The 16,758-nt window shown below is 39.8% G+C and overlaps 1 protein-coding gene across 2 annotated transcripts in view; it reads right to left on the bottom strand.

The window, feature by feature from the left end:
• Positions 1-16,758, bottom strand: part of slc4a2b (solute carrier family 4 member 2b) — a 68,709-nt gene that overhangs the window by 37,924 nt on the left and 14,027 nt on the right. The window contains exon 2 of one of the 2 annotated variants that reach the window (XM_036521577.1): positions 7,220-7,278. The exons of the other annotated variant lie outside the window; for it this stretch is intronic. The gene's annotated coding sequence lies outside the window, so the exon portion shown is untranslated. The remainder of the gene's footprint in view (positions 1-7,219; positions 7,279-16,758) is intronic. 2 annotated transcript variants of the gene reach the window in all.

Raw genomic sequence — 16,758 nt, 5'->3', positions numbered from 1 at the left:
ATCCATACTGTTGTTATATTTAATGCAGTGTGAACTGTTCACATCTGTGACCGTACTCACCTAATTCCTTGTTCCTGCTCATTCCCTTGCAGGAAACCACAGACACCCACACACACATACACCTTTAATAAAGCTCTGAACTGGACCTGTGACTCCTGTGTTCTGACCGACACATCACTGTGACAGCAACATTCTCCTGAACCTAGTGCATGAGTGAAACTGCTCCATCGGTTTCAGTAATTGAAAGGAACTGTAAGAGGAGAGCAGAGGTAGCATTTTCAAATGATGGTTAAGGCTTTCCAATTTTGACCAAAAAGGGCCACATGTACTAGCTGCTGCAACCTTGAGTAAAGTTCGGTGATATTTGAAATGAAAGGGTTTTCATCTAGTATCAATTGGTATGATAATAAAAGGGAATGTCTGTAACACTGCAACTTTTGATGTAAACCGTAATCTGTGGACCCTGAATGATTTTACAAAATGTGCATCACATGTGTTATACTCATAACCATCAGCTTCAGCTGACGTACGTACTTTCAAAATGGCGTAAAAGCTATGCACATGAATATGTGGCCCAAGAGGCCCAAGCCAACTTACCTAATAATAATTACAATAACAGTTACAGTAACAATAACATAGTAACAAAGTTAAAACAACGGCCCTGTTCACACCTGGTATTAACATGCGTCTTGGGTGATCCGATTGCAAGTGGACAGTGCTAAGTACAGGTGTGAACGCACCAAAGACACATTTAGGACGCATTGAGATCCAACCTCTCAGACCACATTCGGAGGTGGTCTGGGCCACATATGGCCACATTCTTTTAGCAGTGTGAACGCAAATGTGTCCTGTGCCACATTGAAGGACCGCCTACTCAACTGACGTCCTCTGCGTAAGCGGAAGTACATACTCATTCGCGCACCAACGGCTCACACCGTGTGATTAGCTGTTTAGTAGGGGTGTTCAAAACGATTATTTTTAGTGATTCGGTTCCTTTTGTTCAGTCAATTCAATGATTTGAATCTTTGACTCACTGATTCGTTCATTTCCATTTCCGGGCAGCATACACGAATCTGTAAATAGTTTTATTGCATTTTAAATGTTACTCTACATTGTTCCAAATATCATGTCCATTATTAGCCTGCTCTGCGGCAAAACAGCACGCATGAAACCAAATGTCAATGAAATTAAAAATAATTAAATTGTAATAATCATTACGTGAAACTGCACCATGCTATTCAAACAATCATGAAGCCGCAAAGCATACTTCATCTTTAGGAAGGTAATACAACCCCACATTTTAATGCATATGATAGTTTTAGCAAATTACATGTACTTAGGCTAACAAAAGCACTGAGGAATAAGCCATGCTTATACCCGAAGCGAATAACTTCATTTTACAAGTTTTGAACTAACCCAGCCCAGACATTTTAATATAGGCTACTTGTAGGCCTAGTCAGTGATGTTGTATTATTTGTTGTTAATGTAGACATAGTACGCTACAAATGTGATGCACAGGCTTATGCATCACATTTCTGTTTTGTAGCCTACTATGTTGATTTGTCAGTATTTATTAATAAGGTCTTTATTCACGTTAAAAGGAAACGTGATGTCAACATTAAATATATCGTAGCCTATGTAAAATTGCAGTTGTGATAAACAAGAACTGCGATAAATTGTGGGCACCTAAAAAATACTACTGCTAAAAAATATATAAATATAAAACAATATTGCAGGTAGATGAGCAAAATAATATTTAATATTGTTTTTAATTCCTATAATAATGTCACGGAAGCGCTCTGATTCCTTTTGCACCGTCACGGTCAATGGCGGATGTAGCCCAAGCCTGCTATACTGAAAATTAGCGATTCTAGCGAGTGTAGAAGTACGCAAGTTACGTGCGAAAGGGTTTTAAAGTGCGACAACAGGCAACAACAACAACTAGAGTTCGCAAGCTACCTCAAATGCTTCCAAGCCCCAAATGTGTAATGCAATATATTACATGAAAAAAAATGGTATTAGGAATAATACGTGAAGTGTTGTAGTTCTACAAATAAATGTTAGTAGACTATTGTGGTAGTCAAGATTTACGATATCATGAATATCAAGGGGACATTCTAAAACGCTTAACGTAGCTTAATGTTCCAAAACTGCGATCAACGATCACCAAATTTCTCTCGGACATCTCTTGTCCGAAACTCTTCCTCCTGTCAAAAAAAAATCAAAACCAAAATCCACAGGGTCAGGGCTCTGTGCGGGCCAGTCAAGTTCTTCCACACTGAACTGATCAAACCATGCCTTTATAGTCCTTGCTTTGCGCACTGGAGCACATTCATGTTGGAATAGAAAAGGGCCTTCCCCAAAGTGTTGCCACAAAGTTGGAAGCATAGCATTGTCCAAAATGTCTTGGTATGCTGAAGCATTAAGATTGCTCTTCACTGGAGATAAGGGGCCTAGCCCAAACCCTGAAAAACAGGTGTGGCCAAATACTTTTGTCCATATAGTGCATTAGCTGTGGGTATACCACTGTTCTACTAGCATGTTTTTCAAAATAACCAAGGCAATTCAACGAAAATTTCATTTGCTGTATTTTCCACAATATAGAGGACAGTAACCATCGTAGCAGAAAAGAAGCTTACAAATGAAATTTTTGATGGTTACTGCTTTCAAAAATTAGTATGAAGTGTAGAGGCCCTTGCTTCGAATGACTTCAGCACATCTGCGCCCACAGGACATCACCAATTTCTCACACTGCTCTGGTTTGATCTTGTTCCACTCTTCTTCCAGTCTCTTCCACAGTTCGGTAACTGTAGTGGGTTTCTTAGCCATAACTTTGTCGCCAATGATCTTCCAGAGATTCTCGATTGGAGTCAGATCAGGACTCTGGGCTGGCCATTTCATTATCTCAGTGTTCTCAGCTTCAAGGAAGTGCTTTACCCATTTTGCAGTGTGATAAGCTGCATTGTCTTGCATAAAAATTGCAGGCTGATTGGGAGATATCACAGGGAAGGAACCGCATGTTGCCAAAGGAGGTTCTGATAAATATTAGCATTCACCTTGCCATGTAGCTGTATAAGAGGCCCCAACTCCTGCTGCAGAAAACATCCCCCAAACTATGACACTTCCTTCGCCAAACATAACTGACTTCTTGACACACTTTGGGTTCAGTCTCTCCCCAGTTCAACACCGAACATAATGTTTCCCATATGACCCAACTAAATTAAACTTGCTCTCATAAATAACGTGAACTTTGGACCAGTTCTCCTCCATCCACACAACATGCTCCTCAGCAAAGGTGAGTCTAGCCTTTTGATTCTTTCTGCTGATGAGAGGCTTGGTCACTGCGGAGTTCCACAGTCCGAATTTCTCAGACGGCGAGCCACTGTATGCCGAGACAGAACCTTGCCCCATTCAGCACTGAATTGGCGAGCAATTCCAGCTGCAGTGTTGAACCGATTCCCCATCGAGTCTCCGTATCATCCTGTTCTCTCGTGCATTTGTCTTTTGGGGACTTGAATGAATTAGTGTCGTTGTAAAGGTTCAATATTCTAAAAATCACGCTCTTGGAATGACCAACTTCACTTGCAATGGCTGAAAGGGTCATCCTTTTGGCCTTCATCTAAACAACCTGCTATCGCAGGGTTTCAGTCACCTTGGAGTGGCTCGCCATCTTGCAAAATGATTACGAGTGTTGCCAGATAAATAGGGTTTGTCAGATAATTAAAGAAATTAGCACCAGGTGCCAGATTAGCACCAATAACTGTGAGGTATCCCAAAATGTTCTCTAATTTTGATCACAGTTCTTTTTCAAATTTCTCATTTAAGTTTTTTATATTGTGATATAGAATATTTTTAAATTATGAAATACGCTTTAACTACATCCCTTCTACTCATGTTGGGATAACTTTAAATTGGGATAAGCAGCGACTTTGAAATTTAGGAAAATAAGCTGTTCTCTAATTTTGATCTCTACTGTACATAGATGTCCAACAGAAGCAACAGCTTGTCATTGTCAACATCTGCGTAAGACTATTAGCAAATACTGGCGAGATTTCCTGTCCAAGGAGGAAGTTGGTAATATCCCTCAGTTAATGCTGAGCATTTTTCACATGTGTAGTCAGTGCAGATAAATATTAGAATGTTTCAGATTTAAGAAAGGCTTTAGTTCACCTACATGGCATTTGAGAAGGCACATTTGACAGTTAGGAATGACCCCTTCCTTTTGGGTTTTGGAGACTAAGCCCTCAAAATATGAATAAATGGACCCTTTGTGCTAGTGCACACACAGAGGTCCTGAAGTCATTCAAGTAATGAAAGTCATCAAGGGACACAGTTGCTATTGGAGAGCTTCCATACAGCTCCACAGCATCCAAATGTTAAGGTCCAGAATGCTGTAATAAAATATTAAGATTTTGGATTTGAAAGAAATCTCAATGTTATGACAAAAGATTTTGATAAAATCTATTTCATATTCTGTTAAATCCACCAGATGGACAAACAGATCTCCAGTAACTATTGACCAGACTCCAGGCTATATCATTAGAATCTCATCAATCCAGTATCTCTACATATAAGCATCATCACAGAAAAAACAAATCAACGCATATCCTCTAACTGTACATTAGTCCAGTGGACAATAGGTGTAGTACAATATATTCCTGGGGACTTATTAGTATGATAAAATCATTTATTGGAAAAGTCTTTGCATTTGACCCAAGGCCTCATGTCTTTTTTTAAACTCTATTTTGTTGAAGAACCTTTTGTCAAAATCAAACCCTCTATGTCATTTATATCACAACTGAAACCCTCAAAAATCCCTCTCTTAAGACTAGGTCATTCCAAACATTAAGGATTTGGAGGCTGTCATCAAAAGTAAAAAGTTCATTTCTTCAGTTCAGTTCAGACTACAGCAGGAGTACAGTCCTGAAATGACCAGAAGTGTAGAGGCCCTTGCTTCGAATGACTTCAGCACATCTGCGCCCACAGGACATCACCAATTTCTCACACTGCTCTGGTTTGATCTTGTTCCACTCTTCTTCCAGTCTAAAAGTTCATTTCTTCTTCGCTTATAGCAGACTACAGCAGGAGTACAGTCCTGAAATGACCAGCTGTTAAGACAGACATCCAAATGTTTACCATTTTCAGCGGTACATAAAACAAGGAAATTACAGATCCACTGTGCTATAGCACATCAACGTCCATGTAAGCGGGAGAGGAAAAATTGGTTGTCCCCCTTCTCCTCACATGACTTTCTTGCATAACTTTTATGGTGACAAGACAGAATGACTCAGCGTAGACCGCTTGAAATTTCCAGCCAATCCTCAGTGTCTGGGGCGCTACCCAAAAACATGACATTCACAGATCTAAGTGTATGGGGCTGAAGGAGACGGGGAACAAAATTTACCTGCTATGCTTTAAACGCAGATTAACAACCATGAAACACAGAGGTTAACGATCGCGGGGTACAACTGCAAGGGTGCAGGTTTGATTGTGGATTGTAACGTAATGATCGGGCACTGCCACCATTTCCTCAAGTAAGGTGCTTAAACATGGAGTGTTTCAGTATTCTGCAGTGTAAATCATTAACCATGTAAAAATGTCAGCTGCCTTCATCAAATGTTTCATTCTGACCCATGGACCTCCTTTAATGAATAAAAATTTTAACTTGTGAAAGTACGCTTTACATCTTAAATAAGCATGTTCATGATTTTACAGTGCTTCCCACTCAATCTGGAACAAAACTTAATGTCAGAATCTCAGAAAACTTCAGTGTCAGCTTATTCTATAACACGTTGTTATGAGAGTGGTTTGGCAAAAAAAAAAAAACATAATCATGAGAAAATATGTAATGTCACAATTATTTTGCATCTGACAATTACATGCAATTTGCCAGAGCAGCACTCCATAGCCCTTCACTGAAAATACAGTCGGGAATGGAATCAATTTAATTCCCCATAGCAGAAGCTTTCCAATGTATAAATAGTTTCACCCAAGAGCATAATACATTTCGTGAACATCAGAACCATTAATAAGCCACGGAGACTTCTATGATTACGGAAACAAGGGACATTTGTGGGTCTGTGCCTCATGTTTCTCAATGTCAAGACAAAGTCACAGAACACAGCCGTTCTCCCTGGCCCCATCTCTGTTTACATCAGCTCCTAGGAAAACACTGTGGAATTCAATAGCTTTTTAGTGATTAAGTGCTTCTTAATAATAGTCTCAAATGTGTATTCCAAGGAACAAAGTTCTGTTTGCATCACTGAAGTTACAAAACATGATAGTATTGTTTTGTCTTCTCAGCTGTTCATGAATCTAGATCGCTTCCCCAGAAAGTAATGATTAAATTTCTTAGAAAATTCTGTAAACACCTACAAATCCAATGAGGGGGACTGATTAAATCTTGGGTTTTGTCAGCTAAACTAATGTTACCGCATATATTCACTCCGGAATTATAGTTATACGTTATAATATAATTATAGTTATATAGTATAGTTTCTCTTATAAATTGCGAAAGCTCAGGATAACTGGAAAAACTGTTATACTCTTTTCAATGGTCCATTTCCTTAGAGAGTCAAGACAGGGTTAAAAAAGACACAGGAGTTTTGGTAAGGTCTCATTAACAGTGAGCAAATACTGTATAGTGTTGAGAAAACTGCTTGAAATCAAGAACTTGCAACATCCTCCGTTTAAGAGAGAGAGAAAACAGGAAAGGTAGAATTAGACAACCCGCACCTGTTCAGAAACTACACAGAGCTGCAAAATGTTACAAATCAGAGGTTGCTGTGTGTTCAGGGCATCACTCAACAAGCTCCAGGTGTGTTCACGTGAGTGCACATACATGCAAATGTGCAGAACCACACTTTCAACCGGAGGAGGAATCTGTCTCACAGGAAACTACCCAAAAAACCTGGAAAGATTGTAGTAGGAAGGCTTAAAGGCCTCATCGGAGAACCTATGTTCCACCTCCCTCATCACTGACAGACTTCTGGTGTACTGTGCTGTATGCAAAGTCCATCATCAAGGAATCTGTCTCAGAGCAAAAAAAAACCCTCCTATTTCAGCAGTCTTCCATACGTAAGCATTTGTGCCAAAACACCACGTTACAAAACATGTGGAATTCACAAAGAGATGGCACTAAACCTTAAAATCCAAGCCAGAGCAAGGTGAAGATGCCAAGCTATGAATCACTGCTGTACTGTAGAGGAGAACAGCTTACCTTGGTGTTCTTACTGCAGAAGGGATATAGCAGACATCATAGTCCAGAGCCAAAAGCCACTGTGAGAAGAGACAAGGGGAGAGAATAGGAGAGAGAGAGAAACAGAGAGAGCGTGCTGTGGTTAGAGTGCTATTGCTATATTTCTTTGCTGGCTCTGCACACTGCATCTCACAGTCCAAGTACTTGTGGGTAGAAAGTACCAACTGACAATTCAAGCCTTCCTTCTCTGGATTAGGTTTCCTCCTCCAGCCCTCTGACAAGCAGCCATGTGACCAGAGGGATGACTCAACGGCAAAGCACCGAATCAGACAGACAGACAGACACACGCGCGCGCGTGCGCGCGCACACACACACACACACACACACACACACACACACACACACACACACACACACACACACACACACACACACACACACACACACACACACACACACACACGGCTCCTCACATACATTTGCCAGGCTACAGCCAAGATAACACTAATATGAACTATTCACTGATGCAAAACAACTGGCATAGTTCCACGAACAGACAGGTCAATATATAAATTCCATTTCCTGCAACCTGTAGTAATTAGTGAAGTGTATTTCAATTATTTCGACATTGCATTAGATTTGCTTAGCAGATGCCCTTAACCAGCGAGACTTGCATAGCTTCATCATACATACACCAGCAGTGCCCCACAAGGGAATCAAACCAGCAACCTTCGGGTTGCTCCTTACCACTAATCTACACTGAAGCCTGAATGCTCACACGTACGATTGTTTTCAGAACTGAATATTCTCCAAAACATGATTATGTTGGGGCAGGGATGGGGCTGGTTCTCCTGTTTCTTTGTTAGGTTTTGTGTAAATTATGACTCACTGCAGAGACTGACAATCCCTCATTTTCACAAAAAATAATCAACGCAAGAGTAACAACACTGGAAGGCTACTCACATTAGCTATGGAGAAATATCTACCTATATTTACTGCTGTCCTTTCTCCCCCGTCAATAACTTGTGCATGTCATCTAACTTGCACCTGCTGAGGTCACCAACTGTTGGCTCATTCACTTCGTACTGAATCAGAGCTTTAGCTAGGACCAAGCCCCTTTGCACATCATAATAAAATATAAAACAAAACAATCCCAAATACTACTACTACTAATAATAATAATAACTGGCTGACAGTTTAAAAAAATTGCAGGCTGTTGTAAACCAGATAGAATTCCATTTTACCTCCTTCTCAGTGTACTTTAATTTAGGTGCAAGTGTTGTTCAGGCTAGTTGTTTTTGACCATGCGTGACAATACTGGAATAAACCAAGTGACCTTTGTTAAGAGAAACAACAGCTCTCCATTTCTCTCTATTGTATACCGCCACTCTGAAATCATAATGTACATACTCCAATTCCAGTTCAGTTTTCTTTGTCTGGATTACTTTGGCAATTTTAGATTTTATGGATGTTAAATATGAATTAAGGCATACATTCCCAGATTTAAAGTGCCATTGTTAGATATTCCACCAGATATGCACTGGGTGGTTTAAAGTTGTCATGACATTGAAATTCTCATTAGTGAAGTTCTACAAGCAAGCTCAACACATTGTGACTTTTCAAACCTAAAAAATTTTGTAAAGGGTTTGGAAAAAACCTGCAGAGTATAAACCTAATTGCATGGTGAAGTTGTTTTTCCTGTCCTCTTGGACTGTGTGGGGTGGTGTGGTTTTCCTTCAGCTATGCAGTGGGTTCACTGATTATGGTATACTGAGGCAAGCAGGCTGAAAGACAGAGGCACAATCATTGAGTTATCTTAGGTTAGAGCCAACCACAGAAGGTGCATGGGAGGAAATGACCCTTCTTACCCTAAACCTGCTGTTTAAACGGGTATTAAATGTGACTTTTTTGTCTGTGACATCACAAGAAATATACTTAAAGTTTACACATGAAAACAAAACAACTTTTGCTCTCCTTGAATCCCTTTTAAAAGCTAAGATTAGAAACCCATTACCCAAGAAAATATTAATTAAGTAAAACCACCCTGATTTTGATGAAGTCACAGCATCATTGTTGATATCTGACATCAAAGCAGTGATTAGAGAGCAAATGCATTGGTTTAGGATTAAGCTTTTTGTTATATGTAATGAACATTTGTCTTATTAGTAAACATATGCATTACATTTCATTGCATTATTGATATTTAAAAGGTGGTCTTAACCAGAGTGACTTAACCCAGGTTACAATTTTATCCATTCATACAGCTGGATATTTACTGAAGCAATTGTGGAGGCTTTTGCAACTTGGCCAAGGATACAACAGCAGCGCCCTAGCAGTTCGGTTACTAGTCCTGCTTCTTTCCACTTCACCACACCACTGCTAATCAAATATGCAAATACGATTAGTTCTGAGCAGGCACCTTTTATATAGTCATTATTCCTTTACAGTTTAGAAGATAGTACAGAGGTATGAAAGTTGTGTGTAGATCACCTTTGTTTCATGAGGAGTTAAGTGTTCAACACAAAATCTAACGTGCCACAAAATAATACAAATATAAATGCAATGGGTGGCCCCTTAATTAGTAAGGCGCTTTAATTAGAACCCTCACTTTCCCACTCAATCGATCTAGAGGAAAGCAGGGTGCATGGTAGAGAATGTCACCCTTGGATGGTGCTCTTCCATACTTACAGGGGTATGTTTATAAGAAAGGTACTCTTGAACATGAATCTTATGTCATATTAATAGACAGCAGTGATCCCAGTAGCCAGATAACCTGACCAAGTAATGGCAGGCCAGTGGTAAAACAGTCAATCTCTGGGACGTGAAACTAAGTGTATGTATCCAAGTTAAATGAGCAACAGCGCCAGACCAGGCTAACAACACTCACAGACCAGTGAATGTAAGCGTAACACCATTCAAGCCCTACCACAAGTTAACTTGTGCAACCTGACTAGGCAGCGGATTGTGTCTGAGAGGAATGACCTGGTTGGAAAGGGACAGTCAGTTGCCCTGTAGATGCAGAGTGCAGTAATCTTGATGGAACATAGGGTCTGAAGACTGACTGTGGGTATGAGGGGGCTGTCCCATTCACTGTCCTGTATACCAGCACCAAGGTTTTCAACTTCTTGCGAGCGATAACAGGAAGCCAATAAAGTGAAGTGAGGAGGGGAGTAACTTGACTAAATTTAGGGAGATTGTAGACAGGTTGTGCAGCTGCATTCTGGATTAGTTGTAGAGATTTGATTGCACAGGCAGGAAGGCAAGCAAAGAGGGAGTTACAGTAGTGCGGTTGTGAGAGGACCAGAGTCATTGAATATATAGTGAAGTGGGGGGGAATCCTTCGGATGTTGTTCATGCCATAGCGCATACGTCATTTGGAATATGTGCCATCTTGTCATGCATATACACAATCACGCTGTCTCATGTGCTTACAGCAGATGCCCATATAGAACTACCACGCACTGGCAAGGATTGATTGAACTGTAGTTAAACCAAAATAAGTTTCAAACTTGTATTTTGATCGTCCACCCCACGGCTGTAAAGGCCCATTTTTCAGTTAAGAAGAGATAATAGCCAAGGTTATTTGCTAAATATATTCCAGCACACTGTTATCACTGGAATTAAAGCAGACAGATGATTTTACTATTGTGTACTGTACAATGTTACACTGACTCTGTAGTTCCTGTGGAAATGAGGAAAATTACTGAACTCTGAGTCCAAAAGCTGCTCTTTAAATGAGTGCTCACTGGTTGACCTAGCACCAGGAATTTCATTGCCAGAATTTACTGAGGCACACAGTCCTCATCTTGCTTTGGATGTCTTTGTGACCTCATTTCCCATTGCTCTGTGAGCCCTTAAATGTCACATGGGTAAATGCTTTCCCCCTCCCCATCACAGTAGTAGTAGTCATTTACATTTAAGTAGTCCCAGGATTACTTTAGTAAAGCCCAATGTGCTTTGCCCTGAACTTTGTGTATGTGTATATGAAATGAAATCACTCAATGTGCTTAGCAGGAACAATAAATAAATCACATTCATCTAACTTCAAGTGAAGGACAAAGCCCATGAAAGATAGTTTGAAGCCCTTTGTAGGAAGTGTCAAATGATTACCTGATTCAAACCACGTACATCTTCATACAGCATTAATCCTTTTGATTCAAGAGGAGTAACTGGTCATTTTCTTCAAATACTGGTTAGAAAGGGGACCCAAGTTCAATATGGAGGAAAAGCAAACATGCCAGCTCAGCCAGCTCAACTCAGAATACAATCAGTGTATCTTCGCAATGTGGCAGGAAAAAAAATGAAAATCACAGGAAATGTAAATCTAAACTTGGAAAACGTTAAATGTTCTTCACTGAAAACAAAATGCTCAGCAGGGCATTGTGTTTCCACTACAAACCACATACTGTTACTGTACGTGACGATTTTGCAGGCTTCAATCAGTGTTCACCGAAACCTTTACACAGAGTAAATGACACAGAGTGTCATTTACAGCATTTCCAAGTTCCTACTCTGAATATCTACTTCAAACACACTGATCAGACCCTAACGTGCAATAAAACAGATTATTGATATTGAAATGAAGCCTGTTCCAAACTCCCTAATGGAGTGGATCCAGTTTACACACCCATACACTCCCACAAGCCCCTGTCAAAAGCATGTTAGATCTGGCTAACCTGTAGGCATCAGAGGGGACCAGGCCTCTAGGCCTATGGGCTAGAGTAGACTGTCTATTCTGTCTACTCATAATGCATGGCACCTGACATTGCTTGTGTGTGTGCAGCTGCAGGAATATTTAAGTACTGAGTAATACTTCAGGCTCTTTAAAATAAATAAATAAATAAACAAACATTCCACAGAGCCTGAAATGTGGAGCTTTATATTTAATTATCTGCTTTCATTGGACTATGTGCTTAGCTGAATTTAAGATTTTGCAATGGTTCACAAACAACTTCACAAAAATGCAATAGAGTTTCATTAAGTTAAATGTTACTCAGGTTGTTCAAGGAATAAAGATCCTTAACACAATGGCTGTGTACTTGCAGAGAACTGACAATGTAGCACTACAGCTATGATTAGCTTCAGCAATTAGTTGTGAAAGCTACAGACAAGAATGGAACCAAGAAAGCTGATGTCAATACTTGGTCACCAAGGATGAAAACCTTGAAAGCAACATCAAACACAGCTACTAAATTAATGTTATACATGTACTGTATGCTTCTGAAAACTTACAAATACACTGAAAATGAACTTGAGCCTGATGGTGAGCCTAGTCACCAAATTATAAATTAAGAACTCTACTGACAAATATGTGAATGACAACTCATGTTAAAAAAAAAAAAAAAAAAAAAAAAAAAAAAAAAAAAAAAAAAACTCACCTAGAAACAGTTGTGTGCAAAAATCCAACCAGTTGAGTAAACAAGTCAGTTCATTTCAAAGAACAAAAAAATACCTCCAATGCAGCATTTCATTCAGTGTCCTCTGTACCAGAGACCCACCATCAAACAGATATAAATCTACTTGCTCTGCATGTCCCTCACCACAGTGTCAAAACTGGATGGCTGCTGATGCCTTGATAGCCCAGTGTCTCAACTCAGAAATTGGAGTGATGCACACATCTATGAAACGCACAGGTTTAGTAAATCTGCTGCGAGTGCGAGCACCCAGTGAGCTCACCTGCTATAGGTCAACGAGCGCTTTAGAGTGAAGCTTGCCAGGAGGTGAGAAAGCGTGTTCTTAAGGAGTGCAGTCTCTGCACACCTTAAAAACAGAGCCCTATGAAAATGGTGCAAGGCATTTGAACAGCACCACAGTCACATTCCACAGACAGAGTCCTGAACTTGTAGGACTCCATCACATGAGTTTCTTGATGCAGTCTAGGACAAGGGCAATCCCATGTGCAAGAATGTAAGAGAATACAACAGCACTGAGAATTTTACTAGCTTACCTTGCTGTTAAAAGGTATAAGCAAGAGGCTGGCTCTTGCTCTCCCATCAGACATACAAAGAATTATCACCACAACTCTCTTGCTATGCAACAACTTTCAATCCCCCTCTGCATTCTGGAGAGGAAAAGGAGTCTTATGGTCAGTGATTGCAAAGTTCCAGCGATGTGCAATCAATCACACTGATAAGGCACGCAAAAGACTGAAGGTAACTGCAGCCGCACACTTCTAAGGATTTTGAAAGCACCACACATTTACACCTTGCAGAATTCAGTGCAATGGGGAGTACAGTGAATTCGAAGTGTTCTCTGGTAATGAAGAAAGTGGTGATTTCCACTGGCTGGGCAGAGAAGCCTTTTGGCTCATAATTCCACCAGGCCTACACAATGGTGGAGCACTGAGATTCCATCACGGAGCCTTCAGTCAGCACATAATTTAAAAACATATCTTCTTGCTCCATTTGAATTTGAGCATGCTCACCCAAGAAAAACAGGTAATTTCTTTCATTTGATCCTCATATTTCTCCCCTACAAATCACCACTTGTTAATAAGAAAGATCATGATAAACAGTTTTATTACTAGATTAATTTACCCTGAGGTCTTAGTTGGTGGACATGGGCTTCAATAACATTTATTACAGGCTATTTATATTCAGTGCTCATTGGCTACTCTCCCTTTGGACAATGCTATGGTAATAAATAAATTATGAAAAGTCTGCAAAAGTGTATGGTATGCTAAAGGTCTTTTTCAATTCATATCCAACAGTCACTGTATTGTCCTGCTTCTAAGGGGCTGGCTTAGAAGTCTCAGAAGCAAAGCACACAGACAGCAGAGAATATGGGGTAGTTAAACTTTTAAGAGGGGTTCACTTCACCAGTGCCAAAGTGTATGAAGCTTGAGAAAAAACGCAATCACAATGTATTCAGACATAGCACCAATAGAAACAGGCCTACCTCAATTCTACACAGGAAATCACACTGAATCTACTGCACAGCATACTCAGTAATACTTCAAAATTTTCATTTACAACATCTCTGTGTCTTGCATGGAAGTAATGCAAAGTAATGTGATGTATTGTTTTGCATACAATGGGTCACATGGAATGAATAATATAACCACTTGGTTGAACAATATAACCACTACACATAGCATAGTGGTTAAGGAGTTGTGACCGAAAGGTTGCTGGTTCAATTCCCCACTGGGGCACTGCTGCTGTACCCTCGGGCAAGGTACTTAACCCACAATTGCCTTAGTAAAATATCCAGCTGTATAAATGGATAACATTGTAAGGCGCTCTGGATAAAAAATGTAATGTAATGTAAATAGTTGAGACATTTACTGGTGGAGCATTTGGGAAGACATTCATTACAGTACAGATGGAAGTTAAGAAATCACAACTGATTGCAAAGATGACTGCCTTTAGTGGTCAAAGAATATGTTTTCTGACTGCACCACACAACATTTTTGTTTTGTGCTTATTGGAATATTCTGCATCATTTTATAGTGCTTTTGGACATGAAAAGCAAATCTATAAAAGCAACATTGTTTAGTTGTATAGTATTTGGGCAGCAAGCTCATTTGTAATAATGCATCTTACTCATTCAGTTAGGTTTACAATATTAAATAGTTTACAGTATTTTCTCTTCTTGATGGGTAAAATGACTTTTTGACAGATCAACTCATTTCAAACTGAGTTAAATAAAACACTGGACACAAGACTGTAACACTGGACACTGCCTTCTCATATGCACTGACATTAAGGAATCACTGCAACAGTTCAGCACTAAATAGACTGAATTAGGTCAGAACCACAGCTCCTTCTATAAAATAAAAGGAAATAAACAGCCAATGAGCCATTCAGCTTGGGAAGAAATCAAGCGATGGCAAACATAAAAATGGAATATCTGAGATTTTTCAAAGATATAGACTGTAGGTTTCCAATGAATGACGCTCTAATGGCTCCCCTCATCCGAATTCACAAAGAAAATCCACAGGACCACTTGGTAAAGTTGAACTGTTTATTTTGACACAAGAAATGTTTGGTACAGAACAATTGTCCATTAGCGAGAATAGTTAATGACAAAGAGAAACTGAGAGGTCAAAAAACTGTGTGGCTCCACTCTCTCCCCCCGATTCCCCCAACTATGCTCTCAAGAGTATCAAAAGGCAATTCAAGGTGCGCACAGTTACTAGGAAGCCACAGTCGTAGTCACCTATTCCCAAATATTACAAAAGTAACATAAATGAGATCTTATGCATTACTGTAAATATGAACTGTAAATAAATCAACCTGTAAATACTGTAAATATTCCTTCCAATTCCTTCTAAATCAATGAACCATGTAAATTACTGTTGTTTTACATATGAACTTAACTTATTGCATGCTAATTAATCAAATACTTATGTTTTATCAATAAACTGCATACTATGCTCCTACAAGGCTATAGGAAGCCCCTCTCCCCGCCCGAGTTTTTCTCTCATCCTTTTTAGCTGTCAGTGATGCCATTAAATGGGTCATTAAGGAGATCATTTTTGAACCAATTCATCACCAAAAGCATCTCCTGAAACTAATTCTTTGCTCAAAATTATTCAGATTTAATTAAAATAAATAAATAAATAAAAAGTGGGGTTCACACAGGGACAGCATAGTTGGTGGTACGCTGCCTGATTAAGCCCTTTGTGTCTGTCCATCGTCCCTGCCCTCCTTTGTCATTTTCTGAATGTTGGCTAGTGTGGTTCTAATGGTTTTTTGGGGGGGGGGGGGGGGGGGGGGTGTTCAAGAAACAATGGCAACTGCAAAACGGATGCAGAAATTGACAGCATATAAACAAGCAGCTGAACAAAAACTAGAACAAATTTGTATATCAATGATGCACCAGTACTACAAAATGAGTAGTTATGCTAGCTTGCCCACAGGTTATAACAGCAAATCCTGAAAACGCTAAACAAAGGCTGAATGTATTTCTTTGTCTGTATATACAATTATTACAAAAAATTAAAATCCACTTGGTCCATTTAATCAAACAGATTGCTGACATTCCTAATTTGTTGACATCTATCTGATCCATAGCAACTATGTTGAAATGTTTACCAGTTACAAGGACAAAGGTTTCTCCAGCCAGTGTAATTGGGAAATTATCGGTAATTCTAATATGTATTAGCAATACGAACACAAGTTGTGCAATTTGGCCTGGGCACAAGTTAGCTGAGCAAGCCCTTGATGAGGGCACTTCCGTTCTTCTCAACATGTCATGAATCTGCATTTTCAATGACCATCTGCCACAGAAGCCTCCATTTAGCTCATCCGGAAAAAAGCCACCCCTATAGCAGCCTTCCTATGGCACCCTGTGAGCTGGCACAGTGGCAAAGCGTTGCCCATTACCCAACAGTTCCAGGGTTCTGCGGCAAAATCTAGAACCCACAGCTGAAAAACATGCCGATCATGTAGGTGCACAGACGTGTTGAATCCACCTTCACCTAACCAACAGCTATCACACATTACCTGTATGGCTGCTTTAAACACAGCGGTACCTCACCTTGCATTAAGTGACACTTAGATCATTCACTTTATCATTTGTAGTCATGAGATTTCCATGGTAGTTTTTATGGTGTATAT

Source organism: Megalops cyprinoides, chromosome 2, assembly GCF_013368585.1.
Source record: "Megalops cyprinoides isolate fMegCyp1 chromosome 2, fMegCyp1.pri, whole genome shotgun sequence".
In the NCBI taxonomy this organism is placed as follows: domain Eukaryota; kingdom Metazoa; phylum Chordata; class Actinopteri; order Elopiformes; family Megalopidae; genus Megalops; species Megalops cyprinoides.
This window is presented reverse-complemented; position numbering and strand designations above follow the sequence as displayed.